Below are 9,203 nucleotides of genomic sequence, written 5' to 3' on the forward strand. Positions count from 1 at the left end.
GACAAACATGTTCCTACTTACCTACCTCTTATTAAGTTATTAAGATGTAATGACCATATCCTTGATTGCCTGAATAAAACGTCAGTTTGGAAGGAAAATATGTACACATATCCGTCCCTACTTGACTTACCTGTAGGGGTAGGTTGGGGAAGAAACGTACAAAACGCGTACTTTGCACTGTACAGAAGTTCCAAATGAGGATTCAACTATTCTGCTCTCGTGAACTTGTAATCCAATGCCTTCCCAATGAAATGGATCACTGTTCATTGATTATAGTTCCCTGTATTACGTACAACATGCCAAAATGTATGTGATTTCGGAACTTCTCGAAAAGGGTAAGAAAAGTACACCACCGGGAAAGAAAAGTACAACGAAAAGAATTGCGATTTCGAACCAGGAGACCACCAATCTTGGCTCAATACAGGTTTACCCATAAAGTGGAGAGCTTTCATTTGCCATTAGTTCAAGTATCGTCAAAATCGGTCAATTGGTTCTGATTCTACATGGACTCATCATAGAAGGTCCAAAAAGCCTTTTCTCAGAGGTAAGTCACTGAGAATCCAAACGCTATGAGTATAGCGTCAATTGGTGCAATGCAAAAGCATTGCACATGAAGTGCAATGCCTCCCTATTCGCATGAATTAGCATAGGGCATTTTCGGGATGCATTGCACGTAAGGTGCAATATGGCTGAGGCATTGCACGTATGGTGCGATATCTCGACGCATTGCACCATACGTGCAATACTCATAGCGTTTGGAATTTCAGTGGTGGGTACAGCATTTTTGTACTTTTCTTCCCCTTTTCACGTAAATGCCCAATAACTTGTTTATTTCTAGTCTAATTCTATAACTTGTGTTGACATTTTTTGCTTGTCTTGCCTAATCAAATCTATTTTCGTGATCAATTCAATTTTCATCCCGCTTTTAGTTTCTTAGAGGGTGTTTTTTTCTTCCCCAATGCTTGTACTTTTCTTCCCCAGCTGACTGTACTTTTCTTCCCCATTTTATTTTTACACTTATAAATAATTGTGTTGAAGCCTAAGAGCATCGAACGGCACTGTTTTTCAAAGCTGATGGTCTAAGCTATAAGGTGGTACCTTACATTGGACTGTCCCCAATGAGAACAAGGTGGTCGATTCGACGTCGATTCGATGTAGAAAGGGGGATCGAAGGGGAGGTCGAAATTTCCGTCGAATCGACGTCCCTGTGACTAAAATATCGACGCCCCGGCGACGTCGATCAGGGGTCGATGCGTCGAAATAACGTCGAAATGCGGTCTATGGTACTGTATTTTGCTATATTTTTCAATTTAGAAGCCCTGTGGCTTCCGTAAAGGGTCGGGGGAAGTACAAGCAGATAAAATTCAAGACATAAATTATATTTTTATTTCAAGATCAATGAACTTTCACATATTAGCCTTCTGCACCAGAAACTTAGGAAGCCAAAAGGTTTATTACGACACAACAAACTGCGGTCTCCTTGTTGGCACAGATAACAGCGCTTGTAAGTTGTTTAAGGGGGCAGTAGCGTCTTTTGCACGTGTTTTGACGATTTTCGAACCTCCTGTTTAGACGTCAATATAAAGATAAGTATGAATGCCAGAGGCAAACGGCAGGCACCATTTGAAAGATAAAAGTTTTTACAACATTTTCAAAAAAAATATTTTGTTTTAGCATTGAATTAGGATGTTTTGTGTTATATGCAAAAATGGTCTGCAAAATTACATGGTTTCACTGCGCGCACGATTGCAGCCAAAGTTTTTAACTTTTTACCAATCGGTAAAATGCATCTGAAAAAGCATGAAATTGCCCATAAAATGACCCTTGGGTTTTAATATTGGGCCAGAAAAAATGTGGTTCGTTTCCATCTTAAGTTGAAGATGAGCGTTTCAATAGTTTTTCTTGCCCAATATTGAAACCCAAGGGTCATTTTATGGGCAATTTTATGCTTTTTCAGATGCATTTTACCGATTGGTAAAAAGTTAAAAACTTTGGCTGCAATCGTGCGCGCAGTGACACCATGTAATTTTGCAGACCATTTTTGCATAGAACACAAAACATCCTAATTCAATGCTAAAACAAAATATTTTTTTTGAAAATGTTGTAAAAACTTTTATCTTTCAAATGGTGCCTGCCGTTTGTCTCTGGCATTCATACTTATCTTTATATTAACGTCTAAACAGGAGGTTCGAAAATCGTCAAAACACGTGCAAATGACGCTACTGCCCCCTTAACTATTTAAAGTAAAGAACAGTTCAATTTTACTTACATAGAACAAGAGAATTTATTTGCCAATAAGGCTGACTTTCCAGACAGAAATTATCATGTCACGATGCAAAATGTCACGTAAACAGTACCTTAAAAAAACCTGTAATGAACACATTGGCCGCTTAACGCTGGGTGCACTTCCATTCTTGCCTGGGAGCGTCGTACAAAGTCCTCAGCAAATGTTTTCCTCGATAATGCAAGATGAGCCCAACTGTTGGAATAGATTGAAATGAAAAAGTCTGTTATCACACCAGTTGAAGTAAATTTTCTAACAAAAATTTGACACAATGTTCCATGTTTTTTACGAAACAGGAGAGGTTCTCCTGTGAATTGTTATCAACAACTTCAAAAATGTTCGTTATTTGTAAGGAAATTCTCACCTTTTAGTTCTTTCACTTGAAGTTAAACCCGGCCAACTGTTACCGAAATATAATTTTTGACTGCCTTCTGGTAACTTACAGCCGAATCTCCACCATCTTCGTGATGCAAAACATAAGATTCACCCTGTCAACAGAATTAATACTCTGTGAACATGTTAACATAACCTAAAAAGAAACTTAGTTTGACCGCACATCGGGCCCTTGACAGAATACGGTCAGTCCCGAATACTTACAAAACGTTAACAGCTCTTAAAAAAGGGTTCTTGTTTTCAAATTCTCCTGAAACGATTCATCCAGCGCAGCACCAGCAAATTTGTTCGGCCTCTTTCTTGTAGTATTTGATTACGATCGCTTATCATACACAACAGCCAATGGTGCCAACTCCAACAACGGCCGTAAAGAGGATCCAACACATCCTTACGCGAAAATACGGGCACCGTCACTCAAACGAACTCGTCTTTACATTAAATTATTTTATTAAGGGCCTCGAATGAGTACTGCAAGGTGTTTGATATGTTAATAAAGTTGTATATAGGATCTTTAGATTTTCGCACGCACAGCGGTTGTGCTGCACCTTGCGCGCGCGAATTTAAACAGCTGTGCAGCTAACGTCGAATAGACGTCGAATCGACGTTAAGCACAAAATATTAAAAAATTCCATTTTTGGAATAATTTGAAAATAATTACCGTTAGTTACGAGCTAAAGGATGCCAGTGTAAGTGATTTAAATTGATTTTATTGCGTTTCCCGGGACGTCGAAAAACACTTTTCTTCTACCTCACTTTCGATTCGCCGTAACCTAGACCGTTAGACATTGATTCGACGTCGAATCGACCACCTTGTTCTCATTGGGTCGGCTGATTCTGCAGGAAGCTGTACTTCAAAGTACAAACTTAAAAAAAAAGATTTTCATAGTTATTTTTAATGTTTTTTTCAAACGTGCAGTTTGATTCTAAATAGTATATGTAGATCTGGGCTAAATTTATTTTTTGTCAGCGGGATGACCAATCGTTCTAAAACCACTAACGAGATGGTTCAGTGTAGTTTCAGTTCGGAGATATAACGGGTGTACTTTTCTTACCCGAGCCTCGAGTGTACTTTTCTTACCCAACCTACCCCTACTGACCGCTCCAATGCATTTTGTCACAGTGAATACTCATAAAAGCAAAAATAAAAAATAAATAAAAAAGCTTGAATTTTGATTCGTTTTGGTGTATCTTCAAACCAAAATGCCCCTGAAGGTAAACAATCCGCACCACTCCCACCCCTCTAAGCCTCTGGCTGGATCCGCCCTTGGCAATCGCTCACCCACGTAGCAAGTCTGGATCTTGAAGGCCCTTGGGTAATTCTTTGTGGAATCAGCAAGCTCAAAAACACGACTGCCACCGATCCTGGTGAAACTTACATGGATGATTACCTACTTGACCCTTACTAAGAAAAGACACTTGGTTTGGGCCAAACATCTCCCGTTATCGAGATATCGAACAATATCGATTTCAGCCGATAACTCCGAAATTGCTTATAAAAACGCCTATAACTCGGGAACCGTTTGAGATAACTCAAATCCGGAAAAACGGTTGGAAAGAGGATGAAATTCTACACAAAATAAGATTTTTCCCGAAATTTTTTGAAAAAGTCAAGTTTTTGCTAAGTTTTGCTCAAATATAAAAAATAGCGTCAAACTTTAGTCCGGCGATCAAACAAGGCATACTATAGCTCAAAAGATAGCTTAATCCTTCCTACAAACGAAAATACCAACCACAAAAAACATTTTTTTTCGTTTCCGAGATATCTCAATTCTCCTGAACCCCTGCAAGCGCCTGGATAGGCCGAGCCGCTCGGCAGGTGCGTTCGGCGGGCTGCCTACCTAACTGGCGCACTGCCCGCCCGCCTGGCCTCCCGGCCACTCCCGGCCGGCGGCCTACGGCGGCCGAGGCACGGCAGTGTAGGCCCCCCCCCCCCCTCCCCCCCCCCCCACCCCACCCCGCCCCCGGCCCCGAGGTTCCCTCCCTCCCTCCTCCCCCTTCCCTTGCCAGTCCGAGATCTGCAACCCCCTTTGTTCATCTTTTGGCGACCCAAAATTTGTTTTTTAACGAATTGTTTTCCCAAATTTTTCAGTGGCAGTTTATAACCAGCATTTCACTGGTACGCCCAAGTGCTGACCTAGCATGACAATCTTTGATTGAATCGGTCTGAAGCCAAATTATGTGGAATTCTAATTTTTTGTTTACTACTGGTTTCAGGTTAGGAATCCCCTCTGTTGTAGATGCAATCATGTTTTGCACACTTGGGAAATACGAAAAAAGAGAAAAAGGGTCCCATTCTTGTAATGGGGAACTCACTTCAAGAGAAGATTTGAGTCCTGAAGATGTTCGGTTCATAAAGCTGAGAAGTGGTTGCAAGAAACATTTAAGTCTGTGTGTTACTCTCATTATAGAAGTCTGGTCATTTCATATCCTTCTCATGTTGTCACTTGCTGCAATCCTTTTGACAATCACAAGGAAACATCAAAGAAGAAGCGGGTGAAGGAAAGGGAATCTGAAAGAAATAACTTTAAATATGAGAGATAGGGGAAAAAAGGAAGAATTTAAAATTTTAATTCCCGGAAAAAAATTGTGTTTTGCATGCAGGGGTTCAGTTTGCATCGCTGTTTCCTGGGAAAAAAAAATGTGACACCCCCTACTTCACCTCCTCCATCAGTGGTAGCAAATGAACTTGGAATTTTCTTGTCGTCGCCATCTATACCATCTTCATCTTTACCTCCATCTCAGCAATTTACCGATTCAACTCAGCAAACCTCTACCTCTGATCAACACGATACTGAAGCTGGTGGTAGTTTGTCCCGTCAAGGCAGTGATGCCCAAGCTAAAGTGGACCAGCAGGATATGAGTTATCCCGAGAACTTGGACTCGTTGAATGACTGGCTATCCTCTTTTGGGGAAAAATCCTGTTTCACTTAAAAAATTGTCTGCGCCCCATAGCTACTGCCAAAAAGTGTTTGATGATATCAGAGACGTGCTACAGAAATTTTCAGGCAAAGTTTTTTTGATAATATAGAAAAAAAATGAAGATGAAGGCGCATTTTTATGAAGAGATGATGGGGGCAGCTCAAGGAGTACTTCAAGAAAAAAAAAAAATGACAAGAAAGCTCAAATGCTTGCACTAAGTGTGTTACCGAAGAGCCTCAGTGTAGCCAAAATTACAGAACAGTTTGGTGCTACAGCACACAGAGCTCGAAAGGTAAAAGCCAGGTAGAGAAGAAAGGCATTTTGAGCTTAGCAGATGCGCAACAGGGAAGGAAATTACCTGAACAGACTGTGACACTAGTTCGTGATTTTTTTTCCCGGATGGATGTAAGCAGAGAACCCCCCGGGAAGAAAGACACAATTAGTGTCATTGAAAAAGAAAGCGAGTCCTCAAGGGAAAAGACTGGTGTTAGGGACCTTATCTCAGCTTCATAAAGATTTTTTTAAAAGAATTGAAAATAAAAAAATTTTCTGCTTAAAAATTTGCCTCTTTAAGGCCTAAAGAATGTGTCTTAGCTGGAAGTCCAGGCCCACACATGGTATGTGTAGAACCTACCACCAAAATCCTAAACTCATTTTTAGAGCTGCAGGACTGAATAATATTGAAGGTCTCTCATCAGAGGTTGACTGCCTAAAATATTTTCTATGTGATGATCCCACTGAATCGTGTCATTTAAGAAGCTGTGAGAACTGCCCTGAGGGCCCTTTCAACTTCAAGAGATGATCGAATTATATTTTGCAGAGGAAATGATTGAAGAAGTTAAATAAATCAGTGGAAATCGACAGACCGCAGTGAGATGGCTTCTATACTTCTTCAAGAGAAGACTTTCTGGATGATTTCTTTAAGGAGCTGCAACTCCTTGAAACCCCATGATTTCATTGCACACCAGCAGTTTTTCATTTTAAAAACAAAATGCAAAATCTGGAGGAAGGAAAGTAATAATTAATGCTGACTTTGCAGAGAATTATACTTATGTAACCCAAGAGAGTGCGAAAGTCATTACTTCAGTAACAAGCAAGCAACTTTCATCCCTTCATGTGCTACGAAAAAAAAGATGGTAAAATAGTCAAGCTTCCATATGTCATCATATCGGACTACACAGAAAAGCATGACACGGGTGCCTTCTCCAGCTTCCAAGTAAAGCTTATGGAGTTCTTGAATTTAAAACCCTTTGGGTTTTGGGTTTAAAAAGGTATATTATTTCTCGATGGCTCTGCAGCCAATACAAAAACAGAAAATCCGTGGCAAATACATGGTTCCATTTCCCTTTGATTTTGTTTTTCCTCAGCAGAGTGGCATTTCTTTGCTACAAGTCACGGGAAGTGTGCCTGTGATGGGCTGGGTGGCACTGTGAAAAGAGTTGTTTACCTGCATAGTCTTAGAGCCACCAAACCAGGTGATCAAATTACCAACGCTGTTGAACTGTTCAATTTTTGTGTCCAAAAAATTTCCCAAAGCATGGCATTTGAACTTGTCACTTCAGAAGATGTAAAGAACCACATTAAAAAAATGGAAGTTAGATTTTCAACTGCTGCAGAAATTGATGGCATAAAGTCAAGCCATGCTATCATACCATCTCTCAACGATTATACGGGTTGTTGTGAAGCCCTATTCTAATTGCCCAAGCGGTAATGTTAAAAAAAATTGCAGCCACTGAGTTACAAATTCCATTCAAAGACATCAGAGGATTTATCATTTATGCACAGTCCCAAGAGAAGTGGAAACTTGGCTACGTCGAAGACACTGATGAAGAGGTGGAAGAGATTCGTGTGAACCCACTCAAAGCACTCGTGATAAATTCTTTTTAGTTTGAAGACAATGTAGATGAAGTGATCAAATTTCAGTGAAGTGCTTCTGCTAGTGCAACCAAGGGTTTTCAAAAAAAGGGCAATCATATAAGCTCCTTGCCAAAGACTTGAAAGCAGCGAATGAAACATTTAGAAGTTAAAAATAAACTTTCTCAAATTTAATTGATGTTAAATAAATCACATGTTCAGTGTATGTTGTATTAAAGAAAAGAAATTTTATTTGTGACAATAAATATTTACAGTGCAAACTAATAACTCATTTGGGAACATTCACAAATTACATAAGGGCCTCGAGGGGGTGGGGGGGTCGGCCAATCGTTACTAGGGTCTTATGTGGGGGTGTGGGGGGGTCTAAAGCAAGCCTTATGTAAGGTTTCTGAAACGCGCTGAAATGGGTTAAAAGTGGGAATTTCTTTTGTTATGCCATGTTTGCGTTGATTTTATTGTGGCCAAATGCCCTTTTATTGATTATTAGTTATGAACCCATGCTTTTGCAATAAAAGCAGTGCCATCTTAAATCAGAAATCTGATTGATTTCAGCCTCCAAAACCGCTGATTTATCTCGTCTTATGCACAAAACACGTAAAAAACAGAGAAAAACCGTTTTAAGGTTTTATGGGGATTTTTTTTGGCGAAAACCTTACGTAAATGGGGGGTGGGGCGGTCCTGAAAACCTTACTTGGCCTTACATGGGGGTACAGGGGGGTCAAAAAACCCCCCAAATCGCCCTTATGTAATTTGTGAATGTTCCCTTTACCCATTGAAAACAAGAAAGTACAGGGCATCCTAACCTGAAACCAGTAGTAAACAAAACATTAGAATTCCACATAATTTGGCTTCAGACCGATTCAATCAAAGATTGTCATGCTAGGTCAGCACTTGGGCGTACCAGTGAAATGCTGGTTATAAACTGCCACTGAATAATTGGAAATCAATTCGTTAAAAGCAACAGATTGGATCGCCAAAAGATGAACAAAAGGGGGGTTTCAGATCTCGGACTGGCAAGGGAAGGGGGGGAGGGAGGGAGGGAAGCCTCGGGGCCGGGAGCGGGGTGGGGTGGGGGGGGGGGGGAGGGGGGGGGGGGGGGCCTACACTGCCGTGCCCCGGCCGCCGTAGGCCGCCGGGCCCGGGGGTGGCCGGGAGGCCAAAGGGGGGCGGGCAGTGCGCCAGTTAGGTAGGCAGCCCGCCGAACGCACCTGCCGAGCGGCTCGGCCCATCCAGGCGCTTGCAGGGGTTCAGGAGAATTGAGATATCTCGGAAACGAAAAAAAATGTTTTTTGTGGTTGGTATTTTCGTTTGTAGGAAGGATTAAGCTATCTTTTGAGCTATAGTATGCCTTGTTTGATCGCCGGACTAAAGTTTGACGCTATTTTTTTTATTTGAGCAAAAATTAGCAAAAACTTGACTTTTTCAAAAAATTTCGGGAAAAATCTTATTTTGTGTAGAATTTCATCCTCTTTCCCAAACCCTTTTTCCGGATTTTAGTTATCTCAAACGGTTCCCGAGTTATAGGCGTTTTTATAAGCAATTTCGGAGTTATCGGCTGAAATCGATATTGTTCGATATCTCGATAACGGGAGATGTTTGGCCCAAACCAAGTGTCACTTCTTAGTAAGGGTCAAGTAGGTAATCATCCATGTAAGTTTCACCAGGATCGGTGGCAGTCGTGTTTTTGAGCTTGCTGATTCCACAAAGAATTACCCCCTTCACTTATATGTTT

At 41.0% G+C, this 9,203-nt stretch overlaps 1 long non-coding RNA gene across 1 annotated transcript; it reads right to left on the reverse strand.

The window, feature by feature from the left end:
- Positions 1-2,236: 2,236 nt before the first annotated feature.
- Positions 2,237-3,431, reverse strand: LOC117653416. Its single transcript, XR_004588222.1, has 3 exons — positions 2,882-3,431; positions 2,649-2,772; positions 2,237-2,479 (listed from the first exon to the last, which is right to left on the reverse strand). It is a non-coding gene; the product is annotated as an uncharacterized LOC117653416 (long non-coding RNA).
- Positions 3,432-9,203: the final 5,772 nt, after the last annotated feature.

This window comes from Thrips palmi, unplaced genomic scaffold, assembly GCF_012932325.1.
Source record: "Thrips palmi isolate BJ-2018 unplaced genomic scaffold, TpBJ-2018v1 HiC_scaffold_8, whole genome shotgun sequence".
Taxonomy (NCBI): domain Eukaryota; kingdom Metazoa; phylum Arthropoda; class Insecta; order Thysanoptera; family Thripidae; genus Thrips; species Thrips palmi.